The sequence below is a fragment of the Protopterus annectens genome, chromosome 15.part0 (genome assembly GCF_019279795.1).
Source record: "Protopterus annectens isolate FY-2018-M chromosome 15.part0, PAN1.0, whole genome shotgun sequence".
Lineage (NCBI taxonomy): Eukaryota > Metazoa > Chordata > Ceratodontiformes > Protopteridae > Protopterus > Protopterus annectens.
The window spans coordinates 517,752,153-517,773,880 of NC_056749.1; positions in this window are offsets into that span (position 1 = coordinate 517,752,153).

Sequence of the window (21,728 nt, forward strand, 5' to 3'; positions counted from 1 at the left end):
TTGTGTAGCAAGATGACAGCGGCTGTCCTCCATTCAGCTTGGATGAAGCTGGTGCTCAGGCTTTACTTGAATAGGGTATCTAATGGAGCTGAGAGCTCATGCCTGAGTTCATGAGTACATTTAATTAGCCTGCTTTTTATGTGTGTACAGCTTCCACTGGTAAACTAAGCACAAGCAGGCTGATTTATTTTCTATTACAAAACATAGTGTAATCATTGTCTTTGGGGGTCCGCACTGCTGCCTTACCCATAAGCTTTCCCTTAGCTGATAACTCTTCTGGCTCTGTTATACTCCTGGCTTTTAGTTTCTGGTCCACCTTTACACATGGATTGAGGTTTATACATTTTTAAATAAAATTGGCCAAGATGTTTAATGCTCATTCCCTTTTACTGGTAATGCTTAGGTTTACAGACCATGTGGCACCATTCCTTCCTACTGCTAACACTTAGCTCCCATTTGCTGACTCCCCTGCCATAACTGTATTCCCACATTTTAATTCCAGTTGTGAATACAAATTTTCTACCAGTTAGCTAAATAAAAAAATGTCCATCCTCTGAAGCTACAGTTTTTGTTTGGGGCTGCTATCTTTAAACATGATAGTTTTACATACAGGCTTCCTTGATCTTGAGATACTTAAATCCACTCTTTCACTGATTGGCTCCCTAATAGTTTCAATTATATTATTTCTGAAAAATGACATGGCAGGCTAATTAAATGGTCCTTTCTATTACAGTGAGCAGACCGGTATGCACTCAAGCAACCCGACCATGTGGTCGCTTCATTCGCAAAGGCCCTTGCTACAAATGCTAAATGGACTTACTCACACAGCATTTTAGACACTGCTTTTACCTAGTTGCCTTTACCTAGGTTTTCTCCTAAAAGATGAAGGTTTTCTCCTAAAAATTCTAAAAAAATTTAGGTTTTCTCCTAAAAGGGTATGCCAAGTCCTTCATGCTTTTTAATATAATGTGATTTACAGTGAGTCCAGCATTTTTTTTTAATATAATTGGGATGTGGTTTTAATTTTTTGATGATTGTTGGATTTTTTTACAAGGGAAATGCATGAGAGTTACTACAATCTGTGCATTATTTGACTAATAGTGGATTCAGGATATAGTTTACTGTAATTTCAACTTTTCTGCCATTGACTTTTTAAACAGTAATGTAACCTTTGGTTTGACAGTACATGGAATTTTGTACTGTGAATCATTTTCAAAAAGTACCTTCCTTCATTCTAATCATTGTCTTCCCAAATTTATGGCTGAAAATATTCCATATTCATAGCTTTTGGGGGTGTTCAGGATCTGTGGTGATTTAAAAGAGATGCTTAAAGTATCTGTTGGTTTACCCGAGAGATTTTTTGAGAAAGGCTTTTATTCATTTAAGTTAGTAAATGCCATAAAATTAACTGAGTACATTCCTAGACTGAATCCATTTCTTTAAAAGGATGGGCAAACTTGTGTTCTTTTTGACCTTTGGACTACTGAAGTGTAAACTTACTTACAAAAAAGGAAATATTATTGGGCAACTGTTAACTAGTCAAAGTGCTTTACATTCAAAAATAGTTGTAAATCTTATGGCACTAGAGAACTCAACATTTGCTCCTGAAAATTTTATCTGTCTTATAAACTGCACATGTAGTTTACTCTATATTGGTCAAATTACTTGTCTCTTCAGTCAACAGATTTTGTTACACCTTAATGATTTGGTGGGTAAAAAGGAACAAAGTTATTTTTAGCATAAAATCAATACTCTTACATGTGAGTTTGCTTTACAGGTACTGATGCTATCAGAACTTTAAAATTTAGATTTGAAAAAAAAAAAGCTTCTTGATGGGAAATAATCTAGGTGGATTATTATTCTAAAAACACTTCATTAACCAGGACTAATTTTGATTTTGTAGATGAGCCCTTTTACTGCTAAGTAATATTGTATCCTTTAGGTCAGTCATTTAATACATTTAAATAATTATGCATTTAATGACTACTATTTGGATATATTTTCATCTGACCCATCAAGGTTCATAAAATAAATACATTCTTTTATATGTAATATGTTTTCACAACTAGTTGGAGCTGTATTATAAGTTAAGGAAGTTGTGATGCATTTAACCACTTTTTATGCATATTATGGGGAGATGAAGTTTCTTACAGCAATACTTTATTTTTTTGTACTTCAGTTGTTTTTTGTAGACAAATTTATGATTAATATTGCCTAATCTTTATAAGAAGCTATTACACTGAAGAGATTCCCTGTTAACCACTTATTCATTCTATTTGTCATTGGTTTAGAATGTCAGCTAATTAGTTCTGAGGCTACACAAATAAATGATTTTACTAGTAATTGTATTTGCACTGAAGAAACCAGGTATGCCTAGTGGAATTTATTGGCCATATAAACTTTGAATAATAACTGTCCTTTAGTTGCTGGTTATTCATGTCTATACACACATATACATTCAAAAGTAAGTAAACAAATCTATTAACCTAAATTCAAAGGCAGAAGCAGAAATGTTTGATTTGTACACTAAAGTCTAGTGCTATTATCCCTTTTCCCACAACAAGGCTTCCGTTTACTGAAATAAATATTATGTTGAAGCATATAATTTAAAGGAACCTTCTGAGCCCTTTTTGTAGCCAATCCAAAACTACATCTGGCACTGCCACCTTCCCACCATACATTCTACTTCAAAACTATCACATTCAAGGACATCTACACTCTTCTAGAATAAATTAAACTTGATAGACCCCCCCCCCATACTGACAACCTTCACCCATGTTTTATTTATCACTGTAGAGAAAGTGTCATACTCATAACCCTACTGAAACACATCAACAACCTGTGTAGTATGGTTAATATTATACATTATATCTGGAAGATGAGTACGGATGACAGAGGTAGAAGAAAGGTTTGCAGAGATGAAGTGAATAATGTAACATAGTGGGAAACACAAAAAAGAAGTTGAATAGGAGGCTGGAGAGGGTTGTGAAGTGTGATTTAGGTTGAAGGGGGTGAGTGAAGTATAGTGAGTAAGTTCAGCCAGGACATGAGCAGGTCCAAGATTTTGTAAAGTATTCTTTTCGAGATCATTTAAAATTGGCTAGGTTAGAAATAGTTCTGGTGGTTAGAGGTAAGGAGTTCCATATTTTTGTTCTACTAAGCACAAGTATAGGATTTATGCAGGGCATTTATTTGGTTTATTTATGGTGAAAATGTGTTTATTTTCTGATCTAAGAGTTCTTTTTTGAAAACATATGTTGATTACAGAGGTAAGAGTTGGGCAGGCTAATTGTGCATGATTCTATGTATGGTTATAAGTTAAATGTAGGAGAGGTAAAGCGGGGGTTCCAGCTTGCTAAGGGTATACAGAGCTTTACAGTCATGGGTAAAGGAGGTTGAATTAATAACAAACTTGGCAATTTTTGTTTAGCAGCTTTCACATTTTTTTTATATATGAAGGATTGTAAATTGTTTAGAATTGGTGCTCCACAGAGTAGGAGGAAGGGCAGAACGCAGATTCTGGTGACAGAAGTTTACTGGGTATGCTTAGATAATGTTTGATTCTATATGGCATGTCTAGCTTTTGATGAGATTTATTGATATTGTTTTGGACGTGGAGATCAAATCTAAGATTATTATCTATTATGATTCCTAATAGTTTAGTATGGTGGACTATTTAAATTTCAGAGCCTTTTGACAAAAATATTTTGAAAGATGCTTTGTTAGAGGTGTGAGTTTTTGGGGTAAAGAGAAGGAGTTTGTTTTTGTGGGGGCTGAGTATGAGTTGTGCTTTTATAAGCCATGTTTCAATGGAGATGACAGCTTATTGAGTGATTTCATAGAGGTAAGGTGTTAGAAGAGCAGATGATGGTAGAGTCATCTGTATAATGAATAAAAGACGCTTTCACAAGAGGATGAGTGTAGCTTATTGATAAAACTAATGAATAGAAGAGGGACAAGCATGGATCGTTGTGGGACTATTTTGGAAGTGGGAAGGTATGCAGAAATGGATCATTGCCATCTTTTAGCTTTTTGCCTGTTGGCAAGGTAGCTAGTGGACCACTGAATAGATGGAGATGCTAGACCCAGGGTGGAAAGTTAATTGAGGAGTTTACTGTCAGACATCATTTACTGTGGGACATCATGTAAAAGGCTTTTTATAGATCTAAAAATACTGCAGATACAAGTATTAGAGTTGTGAGCTTTATTAATAGTGTCTGTAAATGACAGAAATGCAGTGGAGGTGCTGTGATCTGGTTGAAATCCATGTTGCGTATTGCTAATTAGCTTACTTTGTAAGAGATAGTGGAGAAATTGTTAATGTTTACATTTTTCAAGAATTTTAAAGAGGGGACAGAGGATGGCTATGGGACAGAAATATGTAATGTCAATAGAATTACCTCCTGTATGTAAAGGAATAATATGCCTCATTTTCCATAAGTTAGGGACACAGGATTTTGTTATTGATCTATTAATAATAATGCTGATTGGGTATGGTATTGCATCTGCAGCTAGATATAGGTATTCTGGAGAAGGTTGTCTGCTGAGGAGGAAGAAGGTTTTCGTTTCTGTAAAAGCTTTTTTATGAGAGTTATAGAAACTGGTTGAAAGGTAAAGTGGGTGGAGTTGTCTGTATTTGTATCAGAGACGATTCAGATAAATGGGTTTTGTGAAGGAAGTGTGCTAGGGTCTAAGGTAGGGGAGGTTGGCTGTGTGAAAGAGGGTGTAATAGGTGAGTTTGAGGTTAAGTTGGCCATGTATTGTGTGATGTATGTAGTGAAAGAGGTAACTGTTTAAAAGGGGGGAATGCCAGGGTTTGAAGGCCGCCAGCCTAGCTAGGTAGAATTTTGTAAATAATTCGATATCATTGTAAATATTAATATCATCCACAGGCTTGTGTAACAAATGTAAGAAAATTGTGTTTATTTATTTTATTTTATTTATTTATTTATTGCCAGAGGTTTATCAGGATAGTCCATTGGGCCATAAAGAACCCGTTTTCAATGGAGTCCTGGGGAGAAAAGCTCCATAACAGAAGGTATTTTCAACATTTAACAGTAACAATCTTAGTACAGAGAGTTATTAATATTGTGTAAACAGAATAAATGTAGAACTAATCAAATTAGAATAGCAGTCATAACAGTTAATACATTAAGAAGAAACGTACTAGTAATAAAATAAATGTAAACATAATACTGATTAGAGAACAAATATCATAGCTACAGAAGTAGAATATGGTACTGAGGGAGAATTAAGTAGAGTTAGTTATGTGGGGTGGGAGCAAGAGCATTCCCACTGAGATGCTAGATGAAGGTGAAGAGACTTTTTGAAGGCAGAGTGGTTAGAGGTGGTGCGGATGAGTGGAGGTAGGGAGCTCCAGAGGCGAGCGAGGCTGAAGGAAAGAAGGTTTTTGCCTGGGGGATGAGTTGGTTTGTGTACTTCGAGTAGATTTTGATGATTTGACCTTAGAACTCTGTTAGGTAGGCGCATTTTAAAGGCTGAGGAAAGAGAGGGACAGAGGGAAGGGTTGAGAATAAGCTTATGGGCTAGAGTTAGTTGAGTGTAAGTTAGTTGATTGGGAAGTTCTAGCCATTTTAGCTTATGGAGGGAGAAACAGTGGTGGGTGGAGGACTTTTGGCTGGTGGCAAATTTTGCAATTTTGTTATAGCAGGAGGTAAGTTGTTTTTTTAACAAGGACTGAAGATTAGTTAGTAGTGGGGCACCATATAGAAGGGATGGGATTAGGAAGGAGGTAGAAAGAGTGATTTTAGTGGCAGATGTAAGGTAGGTGTTCTGTCTATAAAGCATGCCAAGTTTTTGGTGTGTTTTTTTTATGTTAATTTGCAGGTGGGAGTTAAATTTCAGTAGGTTATCGATTTGGACCCCAAGAAGTTTGGTTTCTGACACTATTTCAAGAGGTGAGTTGTGTTGAGTAGTAATTGAGAAGGTACCCATGTCGGGAGGGATGACTTTAGAAGGAGTAAATAACATTAGTTTGGTCTTGGTAGCATTGAGAGCAAGATGATTACATAGCATCCATTGCTCTGTGGAAGAGAAGGCATCTTGAGTAAGTTTTTGTAGTGTAGTGATAGAAGAGGCAGAACAGATAATAGTTGAGTTATCTGCATATTGGATGATGCTAGAGAAAGGGATAGATTTGTGGAAGTCATTTATAAAGATATTGAAGAGAAGAGGACCCAGTATGGAACCTTGGGGAACTCCTGTAGGGGTACCAAGGAAAGAGGAGGTAGCTTTTTTCCATTTTACAGCTTGACTTCTGTTAGATAGGTAGCTAGAGAACCAGTTCAAAGAGGAGGAAGATAGGTGAAGTTTGGAGAGTTTGTTTAAGAGCAGGCTATGTGAGATAGTATCGAAGGCTTTGGAGAGGTCAAGAAGTAAGGTGGAAACAATTTGTCCAGAGTCACGGGCTTTATTTACAACCTCAAGGAAGGAGAGGAGGGCTGTCATGGTGCTATGATTAGGTCTGAAACCGTGCTGTGTGGAAGTTATAAAATGGTTGTCTAGGAGGTGAGGAAGGAGCTGAAGTTGGACACATTTTTCTAAGAGTTTAGAAATGGGGGACAGGATGGCTATGGGATGGAAATTAGTAATGTTATTATTGTTACCACCTTTATGTAGAGGTATAATAAAGGCTTGTTTCCAGATTTGGGGAACTATGTATTCTTGTAGAGAGCGGTTAATTAAAATGCTAATGGGGTAGGCAAGAGTTTCAGCGGCTATACTGAGAAACTAAGAAGGGATATTATCAGGAGCATTGGTACATGGTTTCAATTTCTGAAGAAGTTTCTTAATAGTAGATGTTGGTATTGGATTTAATGAAAAGAGGGGGCAGTCAGGAGGGGGGGAATTTTGGGGAGGTGGAGATGAGGATAGAGTTTGTGTAGAAGAGGGGGGTAGAGGAGTTAGTGGTTGAGGAGTAGGGTATAGAAGTAGAGATAGTGGGGGTGGATGAGGGGGTATTAGATAGTAGAGAGATGTTGGAGAATGAGGAAGTCAATTTACAAATTGAGTCAATAAAGAAAGAATTAAATTGGGTGGCTAATTCATGTTCTGGAGCATTTGGGTCTGGGGTAGGAGTATCCGGTTTGCTGGGGTGGAGGAGAGTAGAGATCCCTTTCCAGAATTTCTGAGGGTTGTTTTTATTTTGGATTTGGAGTGTAGAGAAGTAGTTTTGACGATCAGAAGTAATGAGTTTCTTTACTTTGTTTCGGAGTATTTTATATTCGTTAAGGAGTGGTGCTGTCTTGTGTTTTTGGTAGTGTCCCCAGACCTGGTCTCTATGTCTCATGATAGCAAGAGTAGTTTTGGAGAGCCATGGGGCTGATTTAGTTTTTATTCTTTTGGTCCGTAAAGGAGCTTGGGAGTCGAGTAATTTTAAGAAAGTTGAGTTAAAGTATGAGACTGCATCATCAAGAGATAGCGTTTTTAGACAGTTCCAATTAATTGCTTGCAGTGAGTTTGAAAAGATTAATGGGTTGAGGTTTTTATGGTCACGGATTGTAATGTGGTTATGAGTATGCTGAAGGATAGTGGGAAGCCGGTGGGTAAAGGTGGGTAAGTGGTCACCAAGTGGGTCGGGAAGAGTGCCAGTGTTGGTGAAGTAGTGAGGGTGGGAGACTAGAATCCAATCCAATATACTCACATTGGAGGGGTTTTTGGCAGGGTGGGTTACCAAAGTGATCAGTTGTGAGAAATTGTAGAGGCTGATGTTAGTGGGGTTTGTAGGAGACTGTATAAGGGCCCAGTTAATATTAACATCTCCTAGGATTATGGTTTCATTATTAATGTTACTGGATAGCCAGGAAAGGATGAGTTCAAGTGTGGAGATATTGTCCCCTGGGGGGATGTAAAGGGAAGCTATACATATATGTTTATGATTATTGATTTGCAGCATTGTAAGGAGAAGTTCGGCATTGTTAAAGTGTGGAGTAGGTTTGTTATATGGAGTAACTACTAGTGAGGAAGTGTATAGAAGGGCTACTCCTCCGCCTTTTTTGTGAGGTCTGTATTTTCTTATGATGGAGTAGTTAGGAGGAACTATTTCTGAGTCTCTAATGTGTGGTTTTATCCAGGTTTCTGAAATAATGAGGATGTCAGGTTTATTGTGTATGAGCCAAGCATGTAGGTTTGGGACTTTGTTTACTACACTTTGAGAATTTAAGGAAGTGAATAATAGGGATTTATTTATAGCAGTAGTAGTGGTAGGGCCTGGGTTAGGATGGATGTCTCCAGATATGAGAGCACTTATCAGGTGTAGTATATAATAGTTTATGTGAGTAGTTAGCATGGAGATGAGATTGGGTTGTTTTGTGAATTGGAGGGGTTTGCTAACAGTTATGGTGGAAGAGTTAGCATAATAGGAGATAAGTTTATGTCGAAAGAGAAGGAGGTTATCTGAGGAATATAGATTGGGGGAAATAAGAGAGTATGAGGGTGAGAAAGATGTGTTGTGAGGGTTAGTTATATGAAAGGGTTGGGAGTGGGTGGAAATTGTGGGTTGGGAGAGATGGTAGAAAGAGGATAAGGAGAATAGTAGTAATAGTGAAAGGAAGGTGAAGGGGTGTTTAGAGGGCATAATGGAGAGGAGTCAATAGAATAGTGGTATTAGAATAGAGGAGTATGGAATATAGCGGATACTATATAAATAGCAACTGGATATATCCGGGTAGAAGTAGTGTGTTAGATTGTGAGATATGTAGAGCTGTTATGTGGTAGATAGGATATATGTAAAAGCAAAAGAGATAAGTTTACATAGGAGTAGTTAAGTATAAAAGTATAAGGTTGGTAGTGGAAAGTAGAGTTGGGATTGGAGTAGGTGAGAAGGAATCCAATGGTTAAGTGGTATAGCTGAGGTAGATAATTAGAGGTTAATGTGGGTGGGGATAGGGAGGGGTAGTTATTGGTAATAAGTGTTTAATTGGATAAGAGTTTCAGAGGGTGTGGCTATGGGGAAATAAAGCTAGATGCACTGGGGGTGGGTGGGATTTGGGGGTAGGGTAGGGGAGTGGAGTGAGCCGCAGGCTTAAGAGCGGGAAGAACCAAAGAGGTCCTGAGGGTTTCCGGAGTCAATCAGTGAAGAAGGTTTACAGAGGGGTAAGTAGGAAGGGAGAAAGACCTGAGGTGTTGGGCAGGAGTGAAGTATGAGAAGCTAGAGGGAGAGATTAGAAAAGGAAGTGTTACAGCTAGAGTGGGCTAGAAGAGTTAGGAGATACAGTGAAAGGGGAGAGGTTAGAGTTAAGATAGAAACATAGAAATTTGCAGAGGAGTCTGAGCCACTTAGAATATCCTTGGGGCAATACTTGGGGAAAGAGTGCAGCTAGTGTGGATCGGGGGGGGGAGAGCTAAGGCTGCTGGCTATCCAGGCAGGCTAGAGTACTACAAAACATCTATTAGACCAAAACATAAGTTATTAAGGGTTCATCTGCAGTTAAACATACTTTCTTAGATTCCCGTAGGTGAAATGTCCAAAAAACAAAGGGGAGTGAGACAGCTGAGAAGCCTGCTTAGTTGTTTGACATTTTGCTGGAGCAATTAGGAGAGCTGAGATTTGAAGCTAGATTTTGAGGTATCCTCATGGGTTTACTTGCAGGGGTAACTCAGGGCAGAAAGTTTCTTAGATTCCCATAGGTGAAATGTCCAAAAAACAAAGGGGAGTGAGGCAGCTGAGAAGCCTGCTTAGTTGTTTGATATTTTGCTGGAGCAATTAAGAGAGCTGAGATTTGAAGGTAGGTTTTGAGGTATCCTCGTGGGTTTACTTGCAGGGGTCACTCAGGGCAGAAAGTTTCTTAGATTCCCGCAGGTGAAATGTCCAAAAAACAAAGGGGAGTGAGGCAGCTGAGAAGCCTGCTTAGTTGTTTGATATTTTGCTGGAGCAATTAGGACAGCTGAGATTTGAATGTAGGTTTTGAGGTATCCTCGTGGGTTTACTTGCAGGGGTAACTCAGGGCAGAAAGTTTCTTAGATTCCCATAGGTGAAATGTCCAAAAAACAAAGGGGAGTGAGGCAGCTGAGAAGCCTGCTTAGTTGTTTGATATTTTGCTGGAGCAATTAGGAGAGCTGAGATTTGAAGGTAGGTTTTGAGGTATCCTCGTGGGTTTACTTGCAGGGGTAACTCAGGGCAGAAAGTTTCTTAGATTCCCGTAGGTGAAATGTCCAAAAAACAAAGGGGAGTGAGGCAGCTGAGAAGCCCGCTTAGTTGTTTGATATTTTGCTGGAGCAATTAGGAGAGCTGAGATTTGAAGGTAGGTTTTGAGGTATCCTCGTGGGTTTACTTGCAGGGGTAACTCAGGGCAGAAAGTTTATTAGATTCCCGTAGGTGAAATGTCCAAAAAACAAAGGGGAGTGAGGCCGCTGAGAAGCCTGCTTAGTTGTTTGATATTTTGCTGGAGCAATTAGGAGAGCTGAGATTTGAAGGTAGGTTTTGAGGTATCCTCGTGGGTTTACTTGCAGGGGTAACTCAGGGCAGAAAGTTTCTTAGATTCCCGTAGGTGAAATGTCCAAAAAACAAAGGGGAGTGAGGCAGCTGAGAAGCCTGCTTAGTTGTTTGATATTTTGCTGGAGCAATTAGGAGAGCTGAGATTTGAAGGTAGGTTTTGAGGTATCCTCATGGGATTACTTGCAGGGGTAACTCAGGGCAGAAAGTTTCTTAGATTCCCATAGGTGAAATGTCCAAAAAACAAAGGAGAGTGAGGCAGCTGAGAAGCCTGCTTAGTTGTTTGATATTTTGCTGGAGCAATTAGGAGAGCTGAGATTTGAAGGTAGGTTTTGAGGTATCCTCGTGGGTTTACTTGCAGGGGTAACTCAGGGCAGAAAGTTTCTTAGATTCCCATAGGTGAAATGTCCAAAAAACAAAGGGGAGTGAGGCAGCTGAGAAGCCTGCTTAGTTGTTTGATATTTTGCTGGAGCAATTAGGAGAGCTGAGATTTGAAGGTAGGTTTTGAGGTATCCTCGTGGGTTTACTTGCAGTGGTAACTCAGGGCAGAAAGTTTCTTAGATTCCCGTAGGTAAAATGTCCAAAAAACAAGGGGGAGTGAGGCAGTTGAGAAGCCTGCTTAGTTGTTTGATATTTTGCTGGAGCAATTAGGAGAGCTGAGATTTGAAGGTAGGTTTTGAGGTATCCTCGTGGGTTTACTTGCAGGGGTAACTCAGGGCAGAAAGTTTCTTAGATTCCCGTAGGGGAAATGTCCAAAAAACAAAGGGGAGTGAGGCAGCTGAGAAGCCTGCTTAGTTGTTTGATATTTTGCTGGAGCAATTAGGAGAGTTGAGATTTGAAGGTAGGTTTTGAGGTATCCTCGTGGGTTTACTTGCAGGGGTAACTCAGGGCAGAAAGAGTGGTAGAACTCGCACAGCTAGAGCGCACAGCAGCGGAGAAGGGCGAAGTTTAAAAAGTTATGTTCTAAAACCTAGTAACCACAGTGCACCCTGCTGGAATAAAGCTGATAAGTAAAGCATTTTATGACTGTTTGATCTCAAGCTCTGAGACAGGATGTCTGGGCTGGAAATTATTTCTATTGTTTTAAGACAAGAGATAATTACTAGGTTTTACATGTAAAATGTCTTTTAATGCTGGGGCTTCCTGCAGGTGCAAATTACAAAAAGAAATGTTAAAATTTTAAGTTCTGTGAGCCTGGGAAACTTAAGTAGAAGTACCAAGAATGATGTAATCTGAAATTACTCAGCTGTACTGTGTATTATCAATTTAAGGATGAAGAGCATTTTGTAATTTGTTCAGAAGCTGACAACAACTCACCAGCACTTTGCCTTGTAAGTAAAATATTTAGAACAGTGATTTCTCATAGAGATAGATAGAAATGGTAAGATTAGTCTAGCTGTTTTCTATATTTATGTCAGGCTATTCTACAATGCTGTTTTAAAGTATTTTCCTGTGATTTCTGAACTCTCTAATGTCATTGTGTTGAACTGATGAGTATTGTCTTGTGTTTTTATTATTTATTATTAAATATTTTAAACCTTTCAACTGTGGCTGTTTTGTGTAGAGATCATTTAAGCTCTGAAGAGTACCTGCATGTATTTGGTGATACTGTCCAAACCACTCCAGTAGTCTTGCTGTTCATCACACTTACCAATTGGATAATAATAAAACTGCACAGTAGAATTGAACACCCTTTGGTAAGGGCCTTTATAGTAGCTGATAAGGGTGGTTGGTGGCAGTCGGTACTACATTATAGTCCGGGCAGAAGGGGGCATAGCCAGAGAACCTGTGCCAGCCTTGCCCAGGAGTATCTGTGCATTTGTATATAATTCATATCTCAAAGTGTGTGTGTGTGTGTGTCAGCTACTTGAGCAGGGACACAAAGCACTGGTTGGACAGAGAGGGTGCTGGAGGTTTTGGCTTGACCACTCAGCTGAAATCTGAACCATATAGCTGTGCCAGCGGGGAGTGTTATTGGGGATCTGGAGAGAAAGGCAGAAACCAACCCCAGACTGACTGTGATCTCTGTGTATTCTTAAGGAAAATTGTACTTTACTGTGTATGTACTTGTTATCCTCCCAATGTGGATGCCCCTCACTGATGTTAGTGGTGAGGATTGATGCTCCTTTATTACTTGGCCAGTGCACGGGCATCACACAGGGTATGATCAGAGATCCTTTTTTTGTACCTGGGCTGATGAGAGAGGAAATGCAGGAAAATATTTTTTTAACGTTGTTTTTTTTTTTGGCTATCTTGTATATGAGCATAATAAGAGTTTTTATCTCTGTTAATTTGTTACTTGACTTGGTTTCATAGTTGTCTGAATAGTTTTCAGTTTTTGTCATTTTTATTATTTTCCCAGTTATTCCATGCTTTGTCTCTGTCATTAATAAGGAGTTTTCATTGGTTAGTGAACCATGGGGTATGGTTGTTTTTAATTATTTTTGTTTGCTGTGGTGCCAAGGTGCTAAGAATATTTAGAAGCTCTACATTGAAGTATTCAACTGCGTAATTTAAGGGGAGTATTTTCAGAGCTTCATTGAAAGATTCCTTGAAGAAAATGGGGAGAGTATGGCAGTGGCAACTGGTGACATCAAATCAAAGGGGGGATGCAGGAGACACCTGCATGGGTGGGGTCAATGGGAAGGGGTGTGTCCAATGAGAAAGGGGAGGAGCTATGCTCAAAACCACAAAAACTGTAACTTTAATTAAATACGCTGCCCTGGGTGCCAAACCATCATTATGAGAGTCCAAGCAAGACAAAATGAAGTGTAGAAAAAAAATAGTTCAATGCATTGGCTGCATGACAGCTTACTTAATATCCAGATGGAAACAAAAAGGTTGTGAGGCATGAAAAAATAAATTGCTTTTTAAATACATTACTGGAATGCCAGTCAAAATCAAGTATAAGAAAAACAAACAACACTCAACTCAAACCACTTCTCCTTGCACTGCAGTTCTGATTATATTTTATATTCAGCTTTATTAAAGTACCAAGTAACATACTAAAAGTAGCAATCTCTGTGATACCCCCACTTGTAAAAATGTTTCTTATCCAAAAAAGACTTGCTGCCTGACAACTATCTACTTGTTTCATGGGGAAAACATGATCAAAGTAAAAAATGAAAAGCAAACAAGAAACACGCTCAAGCTACATTGCTTAAAAGATTACTGTACAGGTTATAGGCCACACACAATAGACTGGCATTCTGTTTAGTTTACAGGTAAAGCCTGCAAAGATGACTGTAAGTCTCCAACAAATGTAATGAGCTTCTTAAAATAATGTAATCATGTCCTTTATTACAAGTACTGTCATATGCATTTCAGTACCCAAGGCTTATATCTTATCTAGCTATGGCAACAACAGAAAGGCTTTCAATGTTGGCAGTTCTTTAACAGTATCCTTATTAAAGCTTACTTGCATCTTACAATCTCAGACAAGCTTACCTAATGGTCATTAAAGCATTACTACTTAAACACAGAGCACTTTTTGAATAATAATAAGCATAAATCAGCAGTATAAAAATATGACAGAAACCAAAACATTCTGCAAAATCAAGGACAGATGAAAAGCCACTGTAGTACTTGTGTCTACCTTGGATGGGGGGATATTCTGCACATTTACACTACATAATTCTTCCTTGCCTTGCATGGACACATCCAGAGTCACTACATGGGGGAGTGGGACTCAAGAAGTATGTCACAGTTTGAAATGTCTCTGTCTGACTGTGATGGCCCTGACACATTTGTCATACCGCTCAACCTCAGAGCAAGAAATCTGGACAAAGTCATACACAGAAGTGGGACAAAGGCCCAAAAATAAGGACAATTTTTAAATATTGCTCTTATAAACTTAGAAAGATAATAGAAAAGTAGATCATGCATTAGTATGAATTTTCTGAAGGGTATGAAATTGGAAACTCAAATGTTTGCCATTATTTTCTAACTTTAATCTTTAATGATTTGCCACTAATTTGCCAAAAAAAACACAATTATGAAAAACCTACCAAAAATGTGATGCAAAAATATAAAATAGCCACACAATACAGCTGGGAACCTGTCAAAGAAGGGACACATTTTTAAATATTAGTACTGCTACCTTGAGCAGCTGACAAAATAAAATAATCTACATGCCTTTCTGAAATAAAAGTAATCTATAACTCTCATTATTACAGTTATTTATTAATTGTAAACCCTCCATGTTTTCTTCCAAAATTGCCATTTTGTGGCGGGATTATCAGGGGAAGAGCAACATTTTGAGCCAAAATCGGGAACAGTTGAGAGGTTTGGATATGCCTAATTCTATAAAGTAATTTATTTGCAAGTACCTCTCAACCTGTTAATGCAGGAAATCTGGACAAGGCTAAATATACTGGGGGAACATATAAACAGTACTAAAAATTGCTTTTGTATAAACTGAGACAGTTGATAGAATAACAGGTCTTGCTTTAGCATGCATTTTTCTGAAGGTTATGAAGTCTGAAACCCACTGTCTATCATTATTTATTGACTTAATTCCTAAATGATTTGCTGTAAAACCACAAATTTTATGAGGAACAAACCAAAAATAAGAAGCAAAAATCTATTTATTCTGCAAGAATCTGGACAGTTAAGAGGTATAGCTCAGCCAGGGCAGGCTTTGAGTTTGCCACCTTTCCCCCCTCACAAAATCATGGTTGAATGGAGCCTCACCTCTGCAGCCATTCCAATGAACCACTACTTGGCTATTTCACCCCATTTACCATAAACACTAATGTGCATACTGTTTTACTTCTGCGGTGATTTGGACTTCATTTGAAAGTTTTATTTTGCATTTTACAATACAAACAATAATAGATATCTGCCAAACAAAACAATGCAGTCTCACAATGAAAACAGACTTAGCATTAAAACTTCTCTGCCCTTGAAACTCACATTCATTGAAACAGCATTGAAACCCACATTCAAAGAAAATACATTTTGCCAATGGCAGATAAAGATGAACTTTGGGCTGTTTTCAAATCACAGGCCCCTTGCACACGAAACATACACATACTCTTTGATACACCTTCCTGATTGTATTAAGTTATATTCCTTGTACAATACAGTACAGTTTTAGAAAAATGTATTGCTTTGAATATTTTTCCAGTAAACAATGAAACAAAATGCATGCACCAATAATGACAAAACTGCCCAATTCAGAACATTTCCATCATAAAAGTCTACTCAAACCTTTACAGTCCAACAGTATCAGTAAATATGCACAATCTCTGAAGAAGTAAACATCATCTAAATAATTCCAGATTAAAGAGATCTTTAACTAATGAAGAGGTTGCTGCTAGCAAACAACTTTGTATTTCATTGTTTCATCTACAAATAAAGTGCCTGTTGCCCTTGAGGAATAAATTGCTTATGTTACACTAAAAAAATGATAAACTAGTAATAATGCAATAGGGAATGGATGGCAAACTAATAACAGGTTCATAGTTACTAGGTATGTTTGCCAAAAAGGACTGCAGCATCCACCCCCTTTGACACAGTACAGTATCAGCGATGCATCTACCTACTGTGGGAGTAGAACCCACAGCTTTCTGCATCAAAAGTAAGTACACTACCTGTTGTGCTAATAACAATGCAAGATGATTCAGCATAAGCAGCACTAAAGTATTGCTCCCCTGCAGCTCTCAGCTCCTTGTAAAACCTACTCAACACTCAGCTGTATCACTGAACTTTGCAGCACAAGAAATCTGGAAAAAGCCAACATTTATTGGGGAGGACAAAAGCCCAAACACCAGGGATACATTTTAAACATTGCTTGTATAATTTTGGAAAGTTGCTAGAATAAAATACTGTGTTACCACCATACATTTCACTGCCAAGTCTTGAACCCAGGACCCTGTGCAAAACAGTCAGGGCAACATACCACTATACCAAATCAGCTGTTTTGTGAAAGAGAGGAAGACTGAAACTTAAATGGCTACCATTTAGTGAATTCTGTTCTCAATATAGCTGTCAACCTCTTAGCACAAAACACCTGAATAAAGCCAATAATGGGGGAATACAGCCCCCAAACATATTCAGTGAATTCAGTTGTTACCATAGCTCTCAATCTCTTAGCAAACAACACCTGGACAAAGCCAGTAATGGGGAAATACAGCCCCTAAACATATTCAGTGAATTCAGTTCTTACAATAGCTCTCAACCTTAACACAAAATACCTGGACAAAGCCAATAATGGAGGAATACAATCCCAAATATAGGGACAAATTTCAAATATCCATCTTATAAACTGCTAGAATATGGTTTTGTGTTACCATGTACTTTCTGAAGAATATGACATCTGAAATTCAAATGCTTGTCATTTTTATTTATTTAACATTTGTTAACCAGGAAAGTCTGACTTGGAACAAAAGCCAATTTTCAGCAGAGGCCCTGGGAGAAACACTCCAGACACATGTCTTTGCAAGATGGGAGGACACCAGAGTGCCTAGAGGAAACCCACACAAACACAGGGAAGACATGCAGACTCCACACAGAAGGCACCCCAGCCAAGAATGAAACCAGAGAACCTGTAGCTGCCAGGCAACACTGCACCACTGCACTACTGACTGTGTAAAGACACAAAAATACAGAAACCACAGATTTTATGAGGAACAGAACAGAAAAACTATGAGGAAAAAATCTGCAAATATTTTACAAATGGTGGTGGGTAGGGAATTCAGGCTCTTGCCACCTGGGCCCAAGTCTGTGCATTCTCTACCCACCACCGTATAACTAACTAACTAACTAACTAACTAACTAACTAACTAACTAACTAACTAACTAACTAACTAACACACACAGACACACACACAGACACAGATACACACACACACACACACAGATACACACACACACACACACACACACACACACACACACACACACACACACACACACACACACACACACACTTCCTGCAGTTCCATACCTGAGGGTAAGGTCTGTAAAATAAAAGCAAGTCCTTCCTGTAACATCCATTCAGTAAGGTCCATAAAATGAGATCAAGTCCATCCATTCAGTAGAAAAGCCCATGAGGATCGTCCTAGTTCTTCCCGCAAGAGCAGAGCAAGCTGTTGCTACCCAGCCTGCGGATGTTATAGTCCGATCCCCTTCCAGTCTATGCAGTTGTAACTGCATAGACTTCTAGGATATTGCTGCTGAATGCTGTCTTCTTAATCCAGACTGCTGGTGAGACAGTCTGGATTCTGTGCGCAGGCTCCAGACTGGTTCACCAGCAGTCTGGATATCGGGAAATGCAGCGAGTGTGCATGTGCGATGTTCTGCGACTCGCATTTGTTTTCTTTTTGTTTTGTTTTTTTTCTTTTCTTTTTTCTTTTCTTTTCTATTTTGTTTTACAGCTGGGGGGGGGGGGGCTTCAGCCTGCAGCCCAATAGCATGAGCCATCCCTGGAGTATGGGTAGTTTTGATCTTGTGTTCTTTTGTCAGCTATATTATACTCCTATGGGTATAAGCTGGCAGGTGGTCGCATAGTGTATTAGGGAGGGTAATCTGAACAAGTAAAATTAGATGAGTTGTAGCCACAATCCAATCTAGGATAGACTGTTGGGAGTTACTTTTACCATATTTTGTTGGTGTATTAATAAGCTGAGTGAATCCAAAGAGGTTCATACTGTTGATTGTTGAATTTAGGGATAAAGTCAAGGTTTACAGTACCCAAGAGGATCATTTCATATGTGATTGTATCACCTACCTGGGACAGTATGTTTTTAAGTATTGGAATTTTCTGGTAGGGGTCTACAGCACAGAAATGCATATTGCTCTTAGTTTTATTAAGTTTAAAGAATGAGATTAAGATTTCTGTTTTTCTAAAAATTGGCTGTGTATCTGTATAGGGTGTTACTGTGAGCATATATGGGAAGAGTATAGCTATTCCACCTCCTTTTTCATGTGTTCTGTCAAGCATTATAATATTATAACCAGGGGGTAGTATTTAGCATCTTTTAGTTCAGGCTTTAGCCACGTCCCTGTTGTGGCTAAGATGCCTTTGTTGTGTTGGGTTATCCAGGCATGAAAATCTGTGATTTTGTTGCACATGCTTCTGTTTACAGTGACTATTTTTAAGCTTTTAGGATGTATTTATTGGTTTGGGGTTTGATTTGGACATGGGTTGGGGTGGATGCCTCCACAATGATGTATGGTGGAGAAAGTTTGCTTTTTTATGACATTTTTAACAAAGATGGGTAGAAGCATTACCTTGACATCAGAATTAGAATGTTTTAGTATTTTGGGGATACAACAGTGGGATGGAATTATGGGAACTAAGGCTGAAGAGATTTTTGAGTAGCTTGTGGGAAGATGGTTAATAAGTGAGGATAAAGTAATGGTTGATGTGCGCTTATTAATTATTACTAATGGTGGGATGTTAGGAATGAGAGGAGAAGAATAAATAAGGTGACACAGGAGGAAAACAGCATGTCAGGTTGTTTTATGTCGCATACTTGTCCTAAACAGATGTGTTCTTGGTGCTGCAGCTTTCCTGCTTTAAAGGTTGCTTTTGCACATTTATCAAGACCAAATGACATTCTTATATCACCTGAAAACGTTTTGACTACTTGCAATTGTGCTTTCAGTCCCTCATCTGATAAGCTATACAGTTTTAAATCATTGAGAAAGAGAAGATGAGAAGTCTTTACACTTTGTTGTTTTCTAGGAGCCAAATTATAGCCATGGCCTAATCTGTAAAGTAGACCATTTAATGGATTAAAGGCAAGACAGAATAGCAGCTGTGACAGGGAGTCACCCTGGAATATCCCCCTTTGAATTTTTGTCCTTGGAATAATAGTTTGTCCTTTATCATGGCTTAATTGCAAAGTGGTTTGCCACAGTTTTATGGTCACTGTACTGTAATTGATCAGTGTACCGTGTACTTTATACATTTTTAAACACTCTTTTATCCATGAATGCGGAATACTGTCAAATGCTTTTTTTGTAGTCAAACCATGCCATACTAAGGTTCTTTCCCTTTTTATAGTTCTTCATTATGACTTTATTTAGCAACAAATGATCCTTTGTTCCATATGACTTTCTTTTATTACCTTTTTGTTCTACTGCCATGATTTATATGTCATCAGAAGGCAAGTTACTGGTCTATAATTTTAGGGTAACTTTCATGTTCACTCTTAAGTAGGAGCATTGTTTTTCCTGATGTTAGCCAGGTTGGTGTCTGTTCAGGGTGCGCATACAAATATTTCTTACTCATGGCTAAATCTTATTGTGCAAGGATGTTAATACTTTTAACCAGAGGTTAGGTACTGCATACGGGCCTAGTGTTTTCCAGTTGGAAGCTTTTCTTAACTTTATTTCATATTTTCTGGATGTTACTTCATCCCATTCCCATTTCATATCCTTTACCTTTAAACTTCTTATTCTTTCTTTTACTTCTTCAATCCATTTAGCATCTTTGTTATGTTCCACAGGATCTTCATAAATACTGCTCCAAAATGTATCTATTTCTTCTTTTTGTGGTGGTCTTTCAATTTCTTTTGCTTTGTTTCCCAATTCTCTATAAAACTTTTTGGGTCATCAATAAAGTGCTGCTTTTATAATTTTCCTTTATATACCTGTGTATCTTCTAAGTTTTATTGCCTGTGCTGGTATTTTTAGTTTATTAATTTCGATAGTGCATGACAAATCCTGATCCATTATAATACTGCTCTGAGCCTAGCCAGAGGTACAATAAAGTATAGCAGTAAATGAAACCCATTTCCTAATGCAAAATATTTGGTGTGTAAATTAATTGAAAAAAATGTCACTTTTATATAAAAAAGAGAGAAAGAAAAACCCTCCTGTTCCTCAGATACTGAATAAACTTTGCTAATAGCAGAATGTTATCATACATCTGGAATCTTCCAGGCATCTGGCACCAGGACTTGTACAGTGGACTGCATAACCATGAGGTTGAGGTAAGCCTTTGTTTATAGGTTCAGGGCTGGCCTTGGCTGGTAGGCAGTAGGAGGTTAGGGCACATGTCCCTTGATATGTTTTAGCATGCTTTGGTTAGGCAGCAAGTAGTGTCTTCTGCAATTGGCTAGTCTTACACTCAGAATGATGGTCAGAGTGGTGTTTGTTGTTTAAAATAAACATTTATATATATAGATAGATATCTGTACACACACACACACACACACACACACACACACACACACACACACACACACACACACACACACACACACACACACACACACACACACACACACACACACACACACACACACCTATACACACACACACACACACACACACACACACACACACACACATATATAGATATATATATATATATATAGATATATATATATATATATAGATAGATAGATACACAAATGGGGTACCTGCTCCTCAAGGAACTTATACTGTAGGGGCAGTGTCCAGTCCTGAAGGATTGGCTAGAAAATCATATTTTCAGAAGGGTGCTAAGGACTGGGAGGTGGTGAAGAAGTGAGGGAGTTTGTGGATGGTGTAAATTAGCATGTGGCAAAGGTGCTCCCTCACTGGAGGAGGGTCTGTCCAGGGTAATGTGGGGTTAGTAAAGGCATATATTAGCAAAGAAGAAATATTTAATAGGTAAAAAAAAAAAAAATATATATATATATATATATATATATATATATATATACATACACACACACACACACACACACACATATACACATACATATGTGTGTGTGTGTGTGTGTATATATATATATATATATATATATATATATATATATATATATATATATATATATATATATATATATATATATTTATATACAAAAGAAGGAAGGTTAAAGAGTGAAAAAATAATGAGGAGCTTTTGCTTTAGGGATGGGGGGGTTTAATTTTAGTAGGAGACACTAACTACTTCACTTTTGTCTTGTTTTTTTCGGATAGTGGATGTGTATCAGCTGAAACTAAAGATGCCAGAAATAATAAGCCATGTAGAAGAGTTCTTTCATTTCACTCTGAGGCCTCTGCAGTTGCAGTGGGTTTCCAGGAGGAACCAGTGAGAAGAAGGCAGAAGATGAAGGGTGATGAGAGTAGCCCACCCAGGTAAGAGAGGGAAGTTGATGAGAGTGGCCCACCCAGGTAGGTGAGGGAAGTGGAGCTGAGTGAAGCAGAGAGGATTTGAAGCCATATACTTGAGGCAATCACAGTGTGTGTCAGGTACCAGTTCTGTTGTTGAAAAGGAGGCAGTTGTGCAGAACCAGTTGTCTGATGAAGTTTTGTTAGACTTTTTGATGTAGTT